Source organism: Sturnus vulgaris, chromosome 5 (assembly GCF_052056855.1).
Source record: "Sturnus vulgaris isolate bStuVul1 chromosome 5, bStuVul1.hap1, whole genome shotgun sequence".
Classification (NCBI taxonomy): domain Eukaryota; kingdom Metazoa; phylum Chordata; class Aves; order Passeriformes; family Sturnidae; genus Sturnus; species Sturnus vulgaris.
Window position 1 is genome coordinate 37,241,002 of NC_142247.1, and position 22,914 is coordinate 37,263,915.

The 22,914-nt window shown below is 36.4% G+C and overlaps 1 protein-coding gene across 2 annotated transcripts in view; it reads left to right on the forward strand.

The window, feature by feature from the left end:
* Positions 1 to 1,939: 1,939 nt before the first annotated feature.
* Positions 1,940 to 22,914, forward strand: part of TFEC (transcription factor EC) — a 63,692-nt gene continuing 42,717 nt past the window's right edge. For both annotated transcript variants that reach the window (XM_088165455.1, XM_014892470.2), the window contains exon 1: positions 1,940 to 2,036. The gene's annotated coding sequence lies outside the window, so the exon portion shown is untranslated. The remainder of the gene's footprint in view (positions 2,037 to 22,914) is intronic.

Genomic DNA, 22,914 nt, shown 5'->3' on the forward strand with positions numbered 1-22,914 from the left:
AATTGAACTGGGAGAGAAAATAGTATTTTTTCTCAAATTTTTAGGTACCATAAAGGGAAAAACATAGGATGGCAGCAACAAGACTCAGGGAGTACAAACTGTGTTTCTAAGCTTTATTCCTAAACTTTCATATACCAAATTTATTACCAAGTCTTCCAAAGATAACAATATTCACCATGACAAAGCACTCTGAGATTATTAGGTAAAAGGTTTATATAGCAGGAAGTTTTTATGATAATGGCATTTAAATTTAATTATTTCTCTAACTGTGACTAAAGGAAATGTTCATAACTTTGGAAGGGAACTGTAATCAATAATGTTTGTCCCTCCTTGCAAAGTGTGTTGCTTATACAAAAGAATAAGAAATCGTGTATGGATCTCAGGGAAAAGGATGGCAGGATGTGGAAGGGCAAAAGGATGCTGAAAAAAAGAATCCTGACCAGCCACTTCACATGGGAATTACTGAGGTGGAACACAGAAACAGGGAACAATTGAGGAGAATGCTTTAGATATTATATCTGCTAACCTGTCTTGCCCAACCAAGAAGAGTGTGACTAGCCCATCTCTCCCCTCTCCCCTAGGGCCAGGCCTTCAATTTTTTATGCCCTTTGTCTCCTCGTCTCTTCCATGATGATTTTTATATCACTTGCCAGAATTTTTTCTGGCTGGAGGTTCAAACGTGCTTTCTTATGAAAAAAGAAAATAAACTTCTGTGAATGTTGTCTTGTTTATTGACCTTTGAATCCATCTAAGATTTTCAAGTGTCCTATGGGGAGCTAGGCTGTCCCTGTCAAGAGTAGAGTTCAGGGGATGGCAAGTGCTTGTCCTAACAGCTCTTTTTAAGTTTTGCAATTCTGTGAGGATAACAATGACATCTTCAGCACTTAAGAAAGAGCTCTGTTTCAGTGTCCAAATGTTTTATCTGTCTGAAGTTTTTGTCCCTGAACAACTTTTGGTATATTGTATCTCTTCCTTGTTTGGTGATATCAGAAGCACTAATAATTTCTCCCAGTGTTGTTGCTAAAAATTGTGAACTGCTGTTTGAATCTCAGCCTTCTTGCATTTGGTTTTGTGCAGTCCAATAAAAACTTGGTGAGAACTTTCAAAGTATTTTTGTAGCTTTCAAGTATGTAAAGAACAATTAAACCAGGAAAATGCCATGGTAGTTGTAGCTCATTTATATATACTTGCCTCTCATGAAGGTTTTGGTGAATCCTTTAATATTACACTGAGAATAATACAGTGTGAGAGAAAATGCATGTTCCCTGAATAGGATTTGTGGATGCAACTCCCATGTTTGAAAGTATTTGAATGTGAAGATTCAAATATTTTCATAGCACTTACAGTTAAGACTAGGCTTTAAAGAGACAAAACTGCTTCTCTTAAGGCTCTAGTATATAACTACCACTGTAAGAATAATAATAATAAAAAAGCTTAGGGGTCTTAGAATGATTTCTAGTTATTCCTAATTTGGGGGAATTAATTTCATTATATGAGCCGATTTTGATCACAGAATTTTTTAATCTCATTCTCAGGTAAACGTCTTCAACACCACATAGACATGAGTTTCCCTATTAAATACAGAAAGCCTTGATCTATACTCAGGTTCTTTTCTTGAGTGTCCCTGCTGTGATGAAAGTGTCATCTCATCTTGTATTAATTTTGTCTAGATATGTATATATTATGAATATTATTATGCTATAGCTTCTGGGACAGGTTTTCTCATATATTTTTGAGAATTTTAAACTGTTAAAGTAATACCTAAAAAAACACTTCAAAAAAACTTCACTTCAAAAAAACATGTTTGTTTCTGAGAAGAAGGTGGTGTTATGCAAACTTTGCCCTGTCTATAACAGCCTTCGAAAGTCAAATAAAGAAGCAAATTTCTAGTAGTTCCTTAAGAAGAATACTTTGTCCCCACCCTTCACAGGAAGGGAAGCAGGAGCTGTGAAACCCCTGTGCTTGCTTCTCTTGGCATTACTGACCTCCAGCTGCATGGTCATGTCTGCCACCCATGCTATGGCTGAGGAGCCAGGGTGAGTACTGGGAGAGGCAATTACCTGCTCCTAGGGATTGTTCTACTTGGTGGCAAAACCAGCTGGCAGGAACTAACCTGGGTTCAGGGACTGCAGGAGAGGATGCAGGATCTCACGGTGGTGGTGGCAGCTCTGGGGAGAGCCCAAGAATCCCTCCGAGCCTGGCAGGCAGCACCCGCCTGTCGAGCGAGTGTGTGTGAGAGCAGCAACTGCACAACAGGGCTCAACTGTGTAGTCATTAAAAATCAGTTTTAATGCTTGTACCTTAACTGCCATTGAAGCTGCAGTGTATTTTTGTGGCAACAACTGGTTGGTTAAAAAGATATTTCGATGTCTTGTGTATTTGGACCACATTACAATTAAACTATTGTACTTCTATAGCCATAGTGTTGCACCACAGCTAATGGAGCTTAAGTCAGACCATTAATTTAATAAACTGCTTTCTGAGGAGACAAGAAGGTTTTATAGAATTAAACTTGCTGCATTACAGAAAAGAGTATATGATTTTTACTGCTTATTTACACAGAGCTTCTGTGGAGTTCAGTGGAAGTTTTGCTGATTAATTTAGAGCAAGAATAATCAAATAGTATTCGTATGACAGCACATTTTTTTTCATTGGGCAGTTTCTGCTTTCACTGATCCATTTTATATTTAATTATTAAATAATTTTTAGAACTATAGTGACTTTAACAATGGTATGTACAGATGCTAAGTCCGTGTTTATGGATATATAGACAGCTATATTCATGCATAACTAAAAACTCTCCACCATAAAAAACTTGATTTTAAATATAGGCAATTTGTCCCCAAGGGAAAGGAAAATAAAACTCACTGATCTAAAAAAACCCAATAATGCCCCTTTGTCCCCCTACCCTATAATTACAAATTGGTATCTAAAGAATTTGATGATACTTGATCTTTTTGCCTCGACAGCCATGGACAAATCTCTCAAATCTGGATGTCCAAAATGTAAATGGATTTTCAAAGCCTGAGAGTGATTTAAGAGCATGGTTTACAGTAAGATCAGTGGAGACTAGCATTCTTTAGCCACTTTTGTAGTTCTCGCAATAGTATCCTGAATGTATAATTTCACATCAAAGTCAGTAAGCTCCCTGAAATGCTGAGCAGAGCAACTAACTTCTGGAGAGCTATACATAAAGGTATTCTGGCACTACTATGGCAACTGACAGGACTGAGTACTAATTTAGATGCCTAATTTTAAATCAAGGTTAACTTAAAAATTCCACAGTTGCTTATCTCAAATAATATAATAAAGCAGCTTCTAGTTAACTCATCTTATCTGTGTCCTAAAATATTGACATGTGGGCTGAGCCAGTTGTTGTTGTGGAGAAACATGATCTAAGACAGAGCAATTCACATGCCTGTTTTAGACATAATCAGGACAGTACTCCCTAATTTATTTTTAAATCCAAAACTTGCATTCTGGAACTGACATGAATTGGTATGAATGAAGCAGAACAAAAAAAAAAATTGAAATTAAAAAAATTTGTAACAATGTTATATTTGAAGCCATTATTTTCTCTTCGTGTTGACCTGCTAGGTATTCCCCAAGGTCAGGAATGCCCAACACCTCTGCTGAGCAGGAGATGACAAATGTGACCAGGAGCTATGAGGAGTAACACTTGCTTACTAGAGACACACTTCTGTATTTTCTCCAGGGTAACTGGTCATGTTGGGTGAATGCTGGTGTGAGGGTGTACATAATTGTAAATGTAATGTATTTAAGAAAACAAAGGTGGAAATCAGAAGTTTCTAAACCAGGTTGGTAAAAGGTGAAGTTTCTCTTGGGCTCTTTGTTGTCCTGGTGTGTTTTAATTTAATCTGCCACTCTAAGCTGCTTCACATTGATAGAGTTGTATTGCCAGTACACAAGCTTTCCCAAGCAGTTGTTTCCTGTGCACCAAAACCTACAGGAACACTGTGAGGATCCTTTGGCAAAAAGACATTGGAGGGCTGTGCTGTGAAGCTACCTTGAAGCAGTAAGTGAGGAGCAAGTGAGCAGGGGACCAGGATTTGTTTCACAGTCATTCTTTCATGTTGGGAGGTGCCTTGGAACTGTACCAGTATGTTGCCCATCTCGATGGTAGGTAACCAGGGCTGGTCAATATTGTGGTTACATCTGCCTGTCACTGGCCTTGTTCCAATGGGACAGATTCTGCTGAGTTGTGAAAGCACAGAGCTGCAGGCTGTTGTCAGCACAAGGCTGGGAACTGAATAAACTCTTTTCTGCAAGCGATAATTATACCACGGTTCACTAAAAGAGAACTTGCAAAGCCCAGCAGAGTGAGGAACAAAATCATCTGCTGATCAAGCAGCCATACCCATTGGGATCTATTAACTTTTCATCTCGGCAGAGACTATATAGGTGTGTTCAAAACCTTGGCTTGATGTTTATTTGAGGAAAAATCAAGTTAGTATAGGGGAAGCTGCTTATGAAATCTCAGGATAGATGTCTTGTAGGAAGTTCTTATTGTTTTCTTCAGTTTCACATGATGTTTCAAAGCCTCGCTTCTTCAGATGTGTTCAATCCAGCTGTTTGCCTTTCCATAAGTGGGATCACCCTCTTCAGCTCCCTGCAATGGCTGGATGTGCAACGAAGTTGTTAGGGGATGAAGTGATATATTGTAGTGCAAAATAATTTCCCCTTTTTTTGGGAGTTTAGTGAATTGCTACTTTGAAATGAAGAGTAATTCAATTCAATTAAAGTAAATCCAACCAAACTCAGATAGAACTTTACTTAGAGATTTATTAACTCTAAATGGCTACACAAGCTGTGTTATAGGCACTTCATCTGCCAGAAGGATCCAGTCCCTCAGGCATTGCATGGGAATACACCCTTGCTGTCCTAAGATAAAGTTCTTCACCATGTACTTTGGATCAATTTTAATCGAGCGTACTTTATTGATTTTGTCAAACTCCTCTGAAGTCACAGTCTTAAGCAATAGCTGAAAATTTGGGATGAGGAAAGGGAGAACGAAGCGTGAGACGAGACTCGACAGAATTTTCAGCTTATTCTGGAAAAGGAAGTGCAGGACATTTTGCAAGATAATCAGACCTTCAAAGAAAAAAGAAGTTCAGTGTGTTTTTACGACTAATTTCAGAGACTGTTTAAGGGAAGCAGTGAGCGAAACAATTCCACTGCCAACCAGTTCAGCAACAGATTTTACTACATATGCTCTCAGTTGTATTGATTTGAAAATGGCCAAATAAACAGGAAAATTTATTTTTTTCTGATTGTTTTATGAACTGATTATGACAGTGCTGTAAGTGGAAATTCAGAATTCCTAACACATAGTTTATGGATTTAAAATGTGGAAATACCTTTGATATCACTTTGCACTTTTTCTTTTCATAACTTCCTCTCTATTGACAACATAACTTCCACTTCTCTTCACAAATTCCATAAATGAAATCAATATGTCTGAGAACTGTGAAATATTCTTTTATAATTTCTGCTGTTTTTTGAAGAAACGCAATTGCTTTAGCAGCATCATAAACGTTATGCAAAAGTAAATACAAACTATCAAGAGACTATATTGACAATATTCAACATGAGATGTGTTTTACATGGGAAAAAAAGGAGGGAATGCAGAAATAACATGGGAATAGTTTGAAAACCGGGCAGTTCACCACCTGACAGAAACACAAATGAGATGACAGACTTAAAAGATGAGAACTAGGAATGATATGGCAAATCAAATGAAAAACAAATACATTAATAAAATTTAAAAACATCTGTAGTTCAGATGTTTACTTACACAAAATTTAACCTGTGAATCAAGTACATATTGCCTCCCTGTTCTAAAGTCAATCTTCTAATAAAAGAAGTCCATCTTCTTTTTCATCTCAACATTCCTAAATCTTCAATTTCTGGACTTGACATCTATTTTTAAAAAATGACTAAAAATAGAAGAGTGAAGTATAATGACTTTGAGCAATAATGGCATGACTCAGAGTACCTTTTCTTAGAGTCCACTGTTAAGTCAAACTAAGGATGGACTCTGTTGAGTTTTAGTTTCTAATACTAGGCTATCTTTCTGGTAGAACTTCAGTAAAGACAGCTCAAATTTTTGTTGAATAAACCATGATGCCATAGAAACTTTAATCAAAAGAGGTTCAGATACTCAGCTACCACATCTCAGTATTTAATTAAATGAGTTATAATAAGTCATGATCTCAGACAATGTGACCAGCATACAAAACAAAGATGGTCATTTACATTACTCATATGATAATTCCAGAACCATATAATTGACAGCATCTGCAGCTCAACAGCATTAATATATTTAATGATGACAAAACAAAACATTTCTGCTGCAGTGTGAGAAATTTTCAAGTTCTGTTTCCAGAAATGTTGCAGGATCTTTGGGATAACAATTCCTGCTGCTGGTATCTGGCTGCTTAAGACCCCCTCAAGTATTAATATCTGGAGGTGGGTGAAGCTGGTACACAGTGAGATTTTCCTTTTCTCTTTAGGGAACTGCAAACAACTGAGATTGACTCTGCCATGTGCCTGTCTAATGTCCCTGGGGTGCTTTCTGCTCCCCCTCAGAGTGGATGATGGTTGCTGCTCGTGGGCACCCATGAACTGCTCAACAGATGGAAAAAAAGGTTACTCTTTCTTAAAATAAGCCCTGAGAAAAGACAGAACCAATATACTGTTTTCTCCTCCCAGCAGTAAATAATTTGGAGAGAGCTCTCTTAGTGCCTACAGATGTTTGATCAGGTATGCAGCTTCTCTTGCTTTATAATGAAGTCTTTGAAAAAAGATGTCAGACCAGTTATAAACACCAACAAGAATTTAACTTATCTTCATAGTTACTAACGTGATAGCACATTAAAATACTCCTACTTTTTAAACCAAACTGAATTAATCAAAACTATCTTTTTCTTCGATGCGCATGAATCCTGTTCATTCTGCAAAATGCTCAAAGAGTTAAATTAAAGATGAAATAGAACACAGAAACATGCAGGAGAACCTCCCCCTCCTTCAAATCCTATTTAAATGATAAAAAGCCTTTCCACAGGGTTAAAGTCAAACTGTAGATTTCCTGTTATATTTAATAATGTAACTTCTTCATACATAATGATAAAACTTGACTCTAGTAAATTCAATTTTTTGGAATTACCATAATTACTTATGTCAGAAAATAATTGAAACAATTTATTTTATGTTTGTTTGAATATCGTTTAAGCTATTTTTTATGCACAAACATTTTTCTATCAGTTTTTTTTCAAAGGACTTTATGTTTAAAGATCTTTCAAGCTAATTCCATTAGTTCATTATTTTTCTCCACATTGCTATTTCTGAATTTATACCATTTCAATTAGATTTTATTTTAAGCTGTGTTACATTTTTCTGTTAGCAAACTGTGCCAGAAACTGCCAAAAAACCCTGTGTGTCGGGAGGACAGTCATGATTTCATGTCTGTAAAATGTCAACAAATTTATTTTAAATGAAATTCAACCAGATAGCTTCAAATATATACATATTTAGCAGCTACTGAAAGTCTGTGTGCATCATTGTTGTTGTGACCATTTTTGTCAAACAGTACAAGGAAAAGCATCAAGGAAATTAAAAATATCATATTAATATTGTTATTCAAATTTTTTGAGCTTCACTTAATATGCCTACAGATATGCAGAATTTGTGCAAGTGAGGAATATTCATAACTGAATATTATGGAACATTAAAGTAAAATTAGTTCAGAGAACTCTTATTTAGAACTTCCTATTTTACCACTACTAATTTAATATTCAGTTAGAATAAAAAGTTTAAATGAAATATTTGAATACTGTAAATGTCTGTCTTTGCTCTGCACTCAGGGACAGATCTCTCATTTGGAAGGGGGATGGTGAGGGAAAGGAGTAGCAGAAGTCTTCAAATTAGGCATTGCCTGGTCAGCTGCAAGACAACTACATCCATTTATGTATGCAAATTCAGAACTCCCTCATCTAAAAATGAAAATCACTCTTTGCAGGGAAAGTAGGACTGCCAGACACAGCTTTTTTTCATAAACAGCAGCTTATCCACTCTTTTTTCTAGAAGAGAGGAAGCCACATTTAAGTAGGAATCTTTGTGTTCTTTATACATTTACCATACCTCTTAGATGCATTTAGAAACCACAAACTTGATACACTTGTTCTGGGAGTGTAAAACTTCACATAAAATTTTGAATCTAAACTAACGCATAAATGGACAATATTAGTTTCTTTAGTCTCAACCTTATTGAGTACTATTGTTTCAACATTCCTACATTGAAAGATGCAGGTCTACAAACGTGCTGTAGTTTTGAAAAATTCTCTACTTGTGTTAAGCATTATCCACATAACCCCATTGTGCAAAGATGCATAAGGGTCTGTGGATTGTGGAGGTCAGCCCCAGTAATTGAATAGCTGGTGTTCCAGGTGGAGCCTGAGGTGGGATGCAAGTATTGTGGTGTCTGTCTCACCTCTTCCTACATCCATCTCACTTTCATGAGCAAAACAATTTGCACACAATTATTTTTTTCTGTTAGAAAAGTTGAACAGTTGGTGTCAGCCTTTATGTGGACTCCATTATAATGCTTTCTTATTTTTATTAACAAAAAAACTCTGAATATTTGTAAAAAGTTGACATTATTTCAATAGCTGTTGCCAGTCTACGAGTAAGCCTACTGAAAAGAATATCATGTTCTCTGCTGGAAATCTCCATGAATGTTTCTAAAACATGACTTCCCACAAGCACGGAGGACCATACAGCAAGGCAATTAATAGGCACGGAATGCGTATTCCCAGACTGCTTCTGTTCTCTTGTTAGTTTGGAGTTGTATTTATTATTACATCTTTCATAAATGTGTAAGGCCTCAATCAAGGACTTCAAAAGACAGAAATGGGTGTTTACTAAATTTCTCACCCCTTTTGAGTTCCTCAGTTTTAACAAAGAGGTTTTTTATGTAGTGGATTTTTACTAGCATTACAGAAACAAGTTTCAGAATTTATTCCGAAATCAGAATTTCACTATAAGAACCGCAAATATTCCAGCGCATTCAAAAAAACAGGAAATCTGGCACGTTGTATTACCACCACATGTGGTTATAACTATAGGCTTATTATGCCTCCTGAGCACCTGCACTGTGGGACAGAGCCTGAAATTCTTTTCCAAGTTTGCAAAATGTGTAGTGTGAAGGGTTTCTGACATATCAGAGGATTTTAGGAGTAACATGGCTACTGAGGAGTGCAGCTGTGTAGATCAAGGAGGTGGCAGGTACCAAATTGCCTGAAAGTAGGTACAAGTGGTGTGGTGGGTTGGAACCACATTTCATTTCTTTCATGTGATCCACTACTGCTTTGTGCTGCTATAAGGCAATATATAAATAATAATAAGCATTAATGGACAGATTTTGCGTGCTGATATTTTGAACTAGTATAAATGGGTAGAGAACTTCTGATGAGTTATGACATGCAAAACTTCATCTTGTATTGGCCTCACGGAAGAAGTATGAGAAAGGAAGGTCTATAAAGCCCTGCTGTTGTGAGCATTCATCAGTCTGGATATCTGATGCATATAAGCAAATACCCTGATTTTCCCATGAACTTCAGTTATGCTTTCAAGAATAATAACTAATTCCTGAATTTTAGCCTCTTACCCCAGAAAAAACCTTCTGGTATCTGGCTGTACAGGCACTGTTGCCAGCCTCAAATACACCCTAACTCTGTCACATCCTATAATGAAAAAGAGAGTGCCCTTATTAAAAGGAAATAAAAATGCCACAGGGAAAATGAATCATCAGATTGTTTTTGAATTCTATACTTTGCAGTAAAACTCCAGCAGTTGAGGTTTGTGATTTCCAAGTCCCTATACTAATTCTAACCCACTGTTCTTCACCTCCACGTGGACTATCATCTGCCTGTGAACTTTCCGCCTATAAATCCATAAAATATGTTGTAAGAGCTGCAAATCAATAGAAATCAGCTGCTTAGCATCCCTACAGAGCCCTACCCAGAGCAACACACTCATGGCACATCAGTCGGAGGTCAAGCAGACACACAGAAGGAGTTTAGTGATGCTGAACATTTGTTAGCATTCCTGGTTCTTCTTGACTGGGGTTCAAGGATTCTAGAAAACATAACTGCAGTAATGATGATCCAGCAGGAATAATTTGCCAGAAGTAGACCTAGAACATTTTTTAATATGATGTAAACTAAATAGACAAGTGTCTTATTAAGGAAATTATTTGTTCTTATGCCTCCCTGTATATTGTCTTGCTGCTATTGCTGCTATGAAGTCTTACTCCTAAATTATTGACACTGTGACTAAGATTAGGCTTTTAAAATACATATATTCATACACAGATACATGTATATATGTATGTATGTGTGTATAAGCACACACATGCACACAGACCTAGGCTTTAATCTTAACTGTATCTGAACTAGCTGTGTAGGAACTCTTAGTTCCTTAGTATTTTAGCTGTAAAACTTGTCACTGTTTATTATTCATCAATGCACTAAGCATTTTTGCATAGTAATGGCAGCATTAGTGAAATATTAGGAACATTTGATCGACTCGCTGAGACCAAAAGCTGTGGTGGGTGCTGGGCTTGTCTGGGACTTGAAGCTGACTACTACTGCGAGGATTGGGAGCAGAGGTATGTCTTCCTGGGGTAGATTAATAACATATTTTTTCCTACAGTAGGCTGCAAAACACATGAATTTGAACACAACAGGCAGCTGTGCTCTGCACAGAGGTTAGGGGTCGAGGTGAGGCTGTAATTTAGTTGTGGAATTAATCACGTGGTGGTGCTGCTTATATAAACAAAGCTTTTAAATTTAAGTTTTAGGGTAAAGTAGAAATAAGAGAACAACATTTTCCTAATAAGTGAAGCCAAATTAGAGACTCTTGAAACATGTTTTGGGAATTGACAGAAAGGTATTTTGTGGACATGCTCCACCATTTCATAACAGACTTGTTCTGAGCTACTAGAACTATCTACACTTGTTATTCATTAAGCCAAGTCCCAGTAGTTTCTTACACAGCTCTTATATAGATACGAAAGTGAACGGGAATAAAAAGCCCAAAATACATTTTGTGCCTGTGCTGAAGACACAGACTTTGAAAAATATATGAAATGAAAAAAAGTGTAACTTGGCATCAGGTGTAAGTGGGCTTGGCTGCCTGTGGCTCCACTGCAGCTGCATTAAATGACACAACCTAAAGACCTACGTATAAATATTTTTTCCTCTCATAGTTTTGAAAGCAAAACTACTGACAAAATCTTTCTCTTAAAACAAAGAATGCATGTAAAAAGCTGTCCTCTATATTCATCAGACATGCTGTTGAATTTGATAGACCTATCATTTGTACGCTACATATATTGTTGCTTTAATGCATTCCCTCACTACTTTGATAAAAGCCTTAAGATGTTGCCACTAGTCCTTTGATGTTTCTCTCTGATGTTACAGGACCTCTTTTTTCTTCTCTTCCAAAATATCTGTTTTGCATAAACGTGAGCAGACAAGACATTTCTAGTTAAGGACAGAAACATCAAGTTCTATCAATAAAAGGACAAAATGAGAAGCTATATCTAGAGTTTTACATACTCTTTTGAAGCCCTTATAAATGAAAATATTGTAAATATTTTAGAGAAAATATGATAATGTTTCATTAGTTAAAAAAGAAAAAAAATCTTGCTTGCCATGAATTTTCTTGTGACATAATAATTAAATTTCTAATAAACTGGAAGAATAAATCTTACAATGGCAGGAAAGTATTTGCCTGTCTATTCTTGTCTATAAACTACCAGTTTCTTAACAGGGATTTATAGGTTGTTATGCAAGAGAAAAAACAGAATTTTTATATTTAGTCTCAAAGTCTTACACTGTATTTTGAAAAATAAAGTTGCTTAATCTGTTGGGGTTTTTTTTACTGCAAAAAAGTAAGGTATTATTATTATTGGTGGTGGTAGTAGTAGTAATAGAGTAGAAGAAGAAGAAGAAATGTTTCAATTCAAGGCCTCAGAGAAGAGGTAGTGACATTGTCCTATGGGGACTGAAATAATTGCTGCCCTCAGAATTTTCAAGATGAAAAATATATACTAATACTGATAAATAGATACTGTTTTTCAAATTGATCAAGGAAAACAGATTCAAAGTCTTACTCAAGGCCACATAGGGAAAACATAGCAAGGGCAGGGAATACACAGCACTCTTGAGTGCCAATCCACTGTAATTTAAATTACTGGCAAGTATTGTGGAAAGAGTGATTTTCCTGTGAATGGCAGGGCTGTTTTGCTGCATTCAGGAAGAACTTTGTGTAGTGGAGCCACATCATGGTCTGGTGATTAAAAAATGTTAACTTAAGCCAAGAAATGCCAGCTAGTTGGCTTACTTCTTCCAAGACATACATATTGTTTTCCTATTCAAAGTTTCATGAACAGTTCTCAGCAATGTAAATAGGGATAGAATATTACTTCTTTTTCACACAACTGAGGCATGGTACACTTCTTAAAGACTTTTTTAATAGCTCACTAATGCAGAATTCTCTGGACAATTACTGATTAAAGCTCCAGTCCTACAAGCAATTGTCCATATGACTATTTTCCCTGAAATCAGTGCAAGCCCTTCACAGGATACAATGGAAAACTCTAGGCAGTTGCAGGATCAGGGCCTAGCAAGGATATGGACATATTGTACCTATAAGCAATGATAAAACTGAAACAAACACTTTGACTATCCAACCTCCAATTAGACGTATGGAAATAAAGTAAGCTGCTACTTAACAGTGAAATTTGGGAATTGGAAATAAGTAGGTAAAAAAACTCCTCCTATTTATCTGTGGAATCAAAATGATGCAATCATAAAAAGTTCTAGAGGAACAGAAAAATGGAAGGAATAGCTGAGAATTTATATTTATTAAATACATTTATTTCTTATGCTTCTACAAATCACTTACTGCTTTTGTATCCACCTTCTGTGTTGTCTGTAGGAGGAAGGAGACATGGCCCGACAAACTTCAAGATCTGTTGATTGCTAGTAGGGACCCCCCCCCCATTTCTCATCTGCAATACTCTATATACTCTATTTTAATACTGATTGATTTAAATGTTCAGCTATAAAACAGAATCTGCGATTTGTGCCATTGATCAAGCTGTAAACAATCTCTATAAGTGAAGGATTATATGTAGACTTCTATTTCCTGTGGCTGTGCAGGACACTTCTTGCTGCAATTCTCTTCCTACCAGCCTTTCTCTTTTGCTTACCCTCCACACATTATCTTCAGAGACAGATCTGAAGCCTACAGTAAAATTACTAAGAATTTTACTGTACAGCAGCCATAGGCACCACGAATCATTTTAACTTGTCTTGCTTCTGTGCAGACTTTTTCTCTATCTGTCACATCAAGGGAATCCCAGAGTGCCTTATATCAGACCTCCCAAATGGTGAACTTTAAAAGTAGGTTTAGGAAATATCCATGTTCACCTCTCTTCTAACACATACTGCTCTTTACTGTAGTCTAAATCCTAGGACTACTGGACTGAAATTGAGATCTGTAAACAGGAATCAAGATTTAAAATGTTAACTGGTATTTTCTGTGACTCTTAATGAGTCCTCAGCCAAAAAAATATCCCCAGGTCCCTTACTGCTCAGTATTTGAAGTACAGTTAGTAAAAAAATTAGTTGCTGCCAGGACTTCTCTTCCTGGGTGAGACATTATTCTCCTCCAGTCCACAGAAATTTTTACACAGTGGACATACACTTTTCTCACCTTGACATAAAATCTGGTTTAAATAAGTTTCTGTGTGCATCCTCTTAACAGTGAAACCATGCTTCTGATACTATCTTCTTGTTTGTGAGATAGGCTGAAATTTGCTTTAATGAGGCAATAAAATCTTTAAATTACTTGCCTGCCCATCCTCTGTCCAAAATTTACCACCTTGAAGAAAACCTTAGCAATAAAACAACCACATATTGTTTGGATCCATAAGATGATCAAAACCCCTGCTGGGAGTATGACTGTTTCTTGCCTTGCTGGTAGTCTTTTGTGTGATTCCCAGCTCATGCTGGCAAAGAACTTTCTGGCTGGTATCCTCCTGTGGTGTCTTGAGCTTCATGTCTAACATCAGGACCCTTTGTTCTGTACGAATACACAGAAGTCTTCTCTTCTCCAGTTTTCCTTTTATTCTGTTAAGGCTGTTTAGTTTTCATTATGATGACAGACTAATCTTTCTTTTCCTTTACAGTTGCTGTGGTTTAACCCCAGCAGGCAACTAAATGCCACACAGCTGCTTGCTCACTTCCCCTTCCCCCGCCACCCAGTGATGGGAAGGGGAGGAAATCAGAAAGGAAAGAAAATACAACTCATAGGTTGACATAAAGAAAGTTTAATATTTAAACCAAATGAAAGAACAACAAGAACAACAATATTAATACTGCTTCTAACAATTCTTCTAACAATAGAAAGGAGAGGGAGAGTGGGAGATAAAACCCAAGACAAGTGATGCACAATACAGTTGCTCACCACCTGCTGAATGATGCTGTCCCTGAGCCACAACTGGCTCTCCCCTGCAGGTAAATCTCCCCAGTTTATATACTGGGCATGATGTTTTGTGATGTGGAATATTCTTTTGACCATTTCATGTCAGTTTTCCTGGCCATACTCCCTCCCAGCATCTTGTGCAGTTCCTCACTGGCTGAAAAGTCCCTGACTTAGAGTAGCTACTAAGCAACAACTAAAACATCTGTGTATTACCAACATTATTCTCATACTTAATCCAAAACATAGCACTGTATCAACTCGTGAGAAGAAAATTATCTGAGCTGTAGCCAGGACATTAGTTTTATTCCATTTATTTTCTTTTCAAGGGCTTTATATTTGCCCTCAAGTATTATGGTTAGGAATAGAGGGAGACCCAAAATACCTTCTAAGTTGAAAGTGATCTTTGTGTTTTTTCTATTGTTTTGTAGTCTGATAGCTTTCTATCAAGGACTATTTTTTTTTTCTGCTTACATTATCACATTTATCTAGATGGTTTAAATTTTCCATTTTTAATTGGTCATAGTGTCTCCTCTTTCGCAATTGTACTAAACCCAGTTCTTGTTTTGTGGCTACTCATCCTGAGTCAGCACATCCTCCTCTTCCAGCTACTCTGAACGTTGCCTCAAAGCTTCCCAGTAAATAGGAGGATCATGTAATCTGCAAATCTCAGGTGACTTGAGTATTCTTTGTTGATATTACTATGCTTAGTTTCTCATTCAAGGTTTACAGTGATTTTACAGGAGAAAAGGGGTTTGCTGACATACTGAAAAGGGCCTTTTCATTTACCTTGTTAAATGTAAGTTTCCACTGAACTGAACTATAAATGTTTTTGAAGAGAGAAATATCTACGATAATTTAAAATGCATTTTTGGAAGTGAATATGAAGTTTTGTAGTCTACATGAAAATCTTGCTTCAATTATTGAAAACGTAAGTTGAATTAGCTGAGCTAGAGACTCATGGATTAATGTGACAAGCTAAAATCTTCTGCTGGAAATCCAGCCCTGAGGAGGGGCAGCAGCAATTTTACACTTCAAATACTGGGATTTTGTAATCTTTAGAGAAGGATACTCCTGCCTAATAAAGAGATCATCCTGACTAACTGTGGGCTGTGCACTCATGCATGTGTGCTCAAAGAAGGAGTAAAAAGGAAATAAAATCTCAGAGACCAGCACAGCTATAGTCTGAAGCCATGTTTACCTATGCTGTACTTTGAGTTAGTTTTCTGTAAGAAAGCCTTCCTCACTCTGACAAGCACTTATTCATCTGTTAAGTAAATGGAATGGTCCTGAGGGCCACTAATGTAAGGATAAAATCTAGACTTGAGTGAGAAAAATAGGAGTATTACCAACATTTAACTGTCTTAGGTATATGCTCTGCATTCAGCTAACAAAAATGGGATGAGCATGAGTAAATCTCAGTGAATTGTGTTGTTAAACTACTTTGAGACAGTGCTGAATAAACTGTGATTGTGAACTGGGTTGACAATCACCCTAGTGTTTGATGTTGAAGATAATGATCTCATTCCAGGTTAAAATAATAACAAAAGACTACAATAGGAAGGGTTCTGTGTCACAAAGCATTTAGGCTTTGTGGGCTTTTGAATGGCAACAGTGATGACAGAATGACAAAAAAGATTGAAGGAAACTGCTAATGAGGCCATACTGTTATGCTATTGATTTCTTCTAGCACATATTCTTCAGTTAATACTGCATTTAAGACACAGATAGAAAGTTTCTTTCCTTAAAAGTTCTGTATCATTTATTCTACTTTAACTGAAATTCCAGCCAGAGTTAAGGAAATGCCCTTATGAACCCTTTCTCCTTTCTTCCCCTCAAACCTACTGGATATACATAGACATACATTATTCATGGCCAGATTTGTACTAGTCCTTTTTTGTTTGCTGTTCTGTGTTTGAGTACCCAGGCTCTGGGGCGATGCTGTTGTGTAGAGGTGATAAAACTGATAGAAGTCCAGGCACTGCAGTTAGGTGATGATGTTGGCCAATCAATATTTCTGTATTTTTAGCTTCCTGAGGAAAATCAGGCTAATTGATTCATGCTTTATTTTGCATGTCTGGTGGAATCACATTTTTATCTGCCAGCTTCTTAAGCCAGACCACAGAGACTAGCATTTGCCTTCTCTCTGTAACATGGCCTACTGATTATGCAGTAAAATTCTAATTAACTCACTTGTTAATTAAATAAATTTGTTAATACTAATAAACTCACTTACTAAATCTTAGCATTAACATTCAGAGCACACCACTTCGTTGCAGTGCAAGCACTGTGACGTTTCCCTGCTGAACGTTCTGTGGCAAAATACCAAGGACTCTTTAAAATAGCTATTGTTATTAAATATTCTTTCTTTCAGCTGAAAATATTTCATACGTATACATAGGTATCACAATAATTTTTCTAGGCAACTCTAACAACTTCTTTTTGAGTTGTACATTCCTTTCCACATTAGGATCATTTAATTGAAATACTTGTTCTCTACAATACAGCTTATAAATAATGCTCTTAATAATGGCTTACCAGTAGTAAGCTTTAATTCCATATTCACACAGAACTCTCATTTAAACTAAGGGGGAGTTTCTCTTGATTAATCCCAGTAAAATCAATCATCTTTTGTTAATTAACGTTTATATTTAGTGGCTATTAGTTGGAAACTGTTAAGTAGTTTGAGCTTAGCCTAATATCACTCCTCCAACTCCTATTCTTTAGTGTCTATTGAGTGCAAAAAGGTTTGTTGTACCTAAATTGAGATGGAAATGCTGTAGAGTACAACTCTAACACTGAAGCACATGTTCCTGTTTCTGCTAGGCTGACTTTTGATTCTATTTATGGTGTTTTCACAGCAGTTCTGGTTCTAAGTTTTTTTTTTAAAGGATGATTTCAGAATGCAAAGGCTGAATTTTGGTCTGTTGCATATTAGAAATGGTATTAACATTTTATCTTTTTTTTTTACTAATTGAGTTAGTGCTGAATGGAACATATTGTGAACTAAGATTAGTTTAAATACACATCAAAAGGCATGACTGCTTTCTCAGTTCAGTACTGAAAGCACCAATTATGCTATTTTTGTGAGCTTTCCTGTCAACTGCAGAGTACAGCAAAACTTAAGTGTTTGGAGCTTTGCATGCCGTAAGTGCTCCCTGAATAAATTTTTTGCTTTCCTTGTCTTCAGCAGATGCTCATCAGTGTTAGTCTGAAATGCATGTTTTTTGACTCAAGCATACAAAAATAGAGTTCAGAAAATATTCCTCAAAATCAATTACAAAGTTGTAAGTGAACATTTATATTCATGATAATTTCTGGTAATAATTTTAACTTGCAGCTAGGCTCTTTATTTAACTCTTATTTTTAAGAATAGTGACAAACACAAATTCCTTAAAGTTAATAAAATATTTCAAGGGCCACATGCTTAATGCACTGTAAATCACTGCTACTACTCTCAGTCCGTATGTGGAAGTGTATTGCCAGAAGAGTACAGAGATTTCTGGCTGATGTTCAGGTACTGAAGGTAATGTTTGCTAACCCCATGAGCAGCATGTCAGCAGCATCCTTGGGGCATGAACACACTCAAACTCATTGCTACTAACAGCCAGAAAACGTATTTGGACATAAAATAGGCCAGGTAGATTTTTAAAAAGTGCTTTTAGCAACTGATAAGAATTTTTTTTTTTTTTACTTTTTTCCCATATAGTTCTCCTTGAAGTGCCATTCCTGTTTTTGACGGAAACATCACCTGCTGCTGTCAGCTAACCCAATCTGCTCGCTTTGTATGAAAGCACACTCTGTGGCCAGATCCTAAGCTGGCTCAAAATGCTGTTGCTGCCTTGACTTCACAAAAATCGTGTTGTGAAGCTGAACCTAAGATGCCTACTTTGAAAGCTTCCCCCTTGCACTCTTTATCATTCTGAGACTGAGGAAATAGGAATAGAAAGCACATTTCTCAGTTCTGAGAAAGCTAGTTTTGTCTGTGCCTTTACAGAAGCTACAACCCTTCACAGGCTTAAAATATCTTGTCCAACAGATTAGCTTCCCTGATGTGACCGTCTCACCAAACCACCTTATGGCTCTGGTTTTATTTCCTCTGTTCTTGCAGTGCATAGGCTGGGGATGCATATTTCTTTACAGTTTGTTTTCAAAATGAGGGAGGACTGAAACATACAAAAAAGGGGTAGTAACAAGCAGTGCTGTCATCTGGTGGTGAAGTTGTTACCACTTTTAACAAACTGACCATGATTTTCAACCAATAGGTTTCTTTTTTGTTGAGGATCTTAATGTAATCCCTTTGGCATACATTAATGAATCTTTCATATTAGAAACAGGCAAACCCAGTGATTTTATCCAAAATCACAAAACTTATTAAACTTTATTTTTGTGGAACACTAGAACACCAGAGTTAGGTTTGCTGTGTTCAGGCTTTGAAACATTCTTCTGGTTGCACTGCCAAAACAATGGAGTCCAAAGGAATGAGGAAGAAAGGACAAAAAGACATACCCCTCCCTCAGATACCTACTCAAATGGGAAAGTACTGTTTCCCTCTCTTAACAGTTTTACCATCAGTCCTTTTCTGCCACATTATAGTTGATGTCCATATGTTTATGCACCAGGAAAGTACACCTTTTAAATCTAGCTTCAAGGACTGTTTGCTGGATGTGCCTGAACAAGAAGGATATTTCTGCCATCACTTAATCTCAAAAGATACAGTGTCTGCTCACCTGGGAAGCCAGAGAAAATGTACAGCAAGCAATGATAAAATTGTTGCTTCATGATCCCTCTTCATACTTTTTTAGACTGACTCCTTTCTGAGTTCTCTTAATCTTTAAAGTGAGACAAAATTGAAAATAATTATAGTTGCCACATGAAAAAAATTAGAAATCAAAGAACAAACCAAAGTATTTTGAAAGTATTGTTACACATACCAACTGCATTTCTCCAATGTCAGACCTATATTACAAACTTTACAGATGAATAACAAAGTAGACTACATGGGTATTCATAATAGAGTCATATTTTGTCTTCTCTGAGTGCTTTCATTGAAAGCTAAATGGTTAAAAATGCTGAAATTAAATTATAAGCTTTTGTGTCTGCAAGAATTTTTCTTGTTGTCTCTTAGCCTGTGTTATATGAATCCTATATTTTGGAGATTTCTTTTAGCTGTATGACACTTACCAGAAAATCTGGAACTGCTGAGTAAAATACATCATTCTGGCTACAGATTTCCCATGCTGCTATAACTGTAATTGCTATGGGTGTGTGATAGTCATTGGAGTTGACAAATACGGAACTTTTAATGTTGCTATTTTGTTTCTCCTGCAAGGACTGAACAGCCCTCACTAATGGAAATTTACTGACATCAATTCAATTTTTAATTCAAAAGGAGATGATTGTGCTTTCTAAATTCAAAACTGATTTTCCTTGAATCTGTTTGTGGTACACTGTTCTCCACTTAATAGCAACCTAGTAGCTAACCTAATTTGAATAACTTCTGGAGGCAATTAGTTAAATAAAGGTGTCAGGACCTAGCTCTTTAAATGTAGCTAGCCATACAAAAAGTTTCTTTACATTCTTGAAATGCAATAGTCATATTCACTGTCCTGTAATAACACCAACAATAAAGAGGAACTGGAACAGTAAAGATTTCTTATATTCACAGATTTCATGAATCAGTGAGAGCATGGACAGGGTCACTGCGCAGAGTCAAAGTAAGGACATTAGCTGGGGTTTCTTAATTTGATTGTGAACCATTGTTATGCTTGTGTGGCCTATTAGCTGTAGTGGTTGGTTTTATTCGCAGTTTAGATTTTCAGCTTAAATTCCAAGTTAAATCAAAGAGAAGGTTTTGTAAAAATACTTCCTGTAGTTTGCTTTGCTTAACTTTATAAGATGTTTTTATAGTGCAATGTTAAAAACTTGATCCTTTTCTAACAGTGAAGACCACAAAGTCATCGAGACTCATTGTTATTTTAAAACATGACAAGCTGGCCTTAAGACCTTAGGGATCCTTTCTTCAGAAGTCAAGCTGGTGATGGATAAGGAGCCATCAGAGCTGTGTGTATCTTAACTGCAGGAGTTCAATTAAGAAGCCAAGAGTGTCTCAGGTACACGGGTGCAAATGGAAGTGCTCTCTTTGATAATGCCTCTGTAGTTGCTCAGAGCAGGTAGTTGGCGTCCCCCAACTCATTTCTGATTGCACAAGGAGGTTAGCACAGAGGAATACCTGAAAGGACTGAGCTCCATCAGTGTTCAGTGAGTGCTAGAGAATACCACAATGGGGAAATGTTATCAAAATCCCAGTGCCTGCGCAGGGATTTGTCAGGAAATGGTTAGCTGTAAGATCTAGCTTCTATTAGCCACAGCCCTGAGAGCTCTGCTGCCTTTCTCCTCCTGAGAGAAACGCTGTTCTGCTACCTATGCTGTGCAATGGAAGTTTTCTTACCCAGCACTGATTTCTGAAAAGTCTGTTTTGCAGTTGTTTTGCTCCCACATTCATCTTGCTTTTCATAATACTTGGAAGTGTGATGGAGAATTTCCAATTACTCCCACCCTACCCCACATTTATCAGCTTTTAGATGTTGAGAAACCAAAATACACAATAAGTAGCCATTGTTGAAGACATGGTATTTGTCAATGAAGTTTTAAATGTTTCTTCTTCAGTCCCTTCACCCTTGAAAGAATATTTACAAGTTCCCGATGAATATGATGTCAAAGGTTAAATAAGATTAAAAATAGCGCATTAGAGTTATATGAGAATTTTTTCTTAACTTGAAAGCTACTGTAAGGCATCAACTAAACACAGCTGTAAGTTTCCAGACTAGATGTTTTTGTATTCTTTCTTCATGCATATTAATGGAAGGTCTCATCTAGTCAGATCAAAGTTCCTATAGGAAAAATATTCTCATTTAAAAATTAATTACTGTGTTTAGCTTAAGTAATTAATTGGCATAATCACGCATGCTTTTATAAACTAAACATTAAAGTGAACAGCTACAGTATTTGGTGATAGTCTTTAGGATAGAACAGAAGTATATAATTCCTAAGTTAAATTGAATTTTCATTTTATTATAAAATAATTTTACAAATAGTCGTTCCTCAAAAAGTTTAATAAAGAGAAGAGGAGAAACAAACAACTGATATTCATTTGTAATAGATGTTAAAAAGGATTATTTCATAACTAAAAATGCTTTTTTCCCCTAACCCTTAAAATACATTTGAAAGTCCACAGATACAAAGCAAAAATAGTCTGTGTTGTGACTGTGTTTCTTATCTTAAAATGGAATTAAAATTTCTGGGTACTTACGGAACATTTTAATAATTAAAAGTGGATAATTAAATGCTTATTTTCTAGTACAGTGGCTGAAAAGAATATGAAGTCCCATCACTCATTTGCAGAGAGGTGTTGTGTTCAGGATTGATGATAAATGATGCAGTCCTATCAGGGTGAAAAATTTTTCTTCCAAAGCTATTAAAAGCACTGAAACAAATTAATATCCAGCATAAATGGGAAACTTTAGTGAAGTCTGCTGAGTTCTGTCCAGTATATTATGATCATTTTTAAGCATATTATTTTGCAGCTGAGATTTAAGCATGTATTAAATTCAGAGTGAATTTACATCAAATGTTGCCATTAAAATAGTCAGCTCTCAGGTCTAAAACCCCATAAAATCTAAACACAGCAAGAGTTATTAGACCCCTCATTCTAATTTCTCTGAAATCACAGCCTTTTGTATTGCATTCAGTTATTACCTTAGTACTCATCTTTGAGCTCAAGAATATGTTTGATAAAAGTATACCTTGGATTTGGATACTCTATCTCTCCCGGAAAGTCATGATCCTTTGTTTGAAGAAAACAGTAGTTAGAGCACTTCCTTTTGAGTGCTTCCCTGTTTATGCACACAATTTCAACTATGTCTCACTTCAACTTGTGGCTCTTAACACACTTTTTGTGCTAGCTTTCACATTCAGCATGTCCCATGAATTAAATTTTTTTTTTCAGAAGCTGTCAACAAGAACATAACTGAGCTTCCTTAAGCTTTCATTGAAATACCATTTTCTCAGTCTTCAATTACTTTCATAGTTCTTTTCTACATACTTTCCATTTTTCAACAGTGTTTCAAAAATATTTAGGGTAGAAATATTTTTAGGCTTCCATTACTGATCTCTCCTGAGCCATAAATAAAAGCAGAGTAAAGCCAGGGTCCTATTCACTACCTTCTTTATGCCATTTTTCTTTTCTTCCTCTAGCATCAGTGGGACACCCGCTGAGTTGCTGGCTTGTTATGACCCCAAATTCTTTACAGAGCCATTGCTTGAGGTGTTTACTTCAACGTA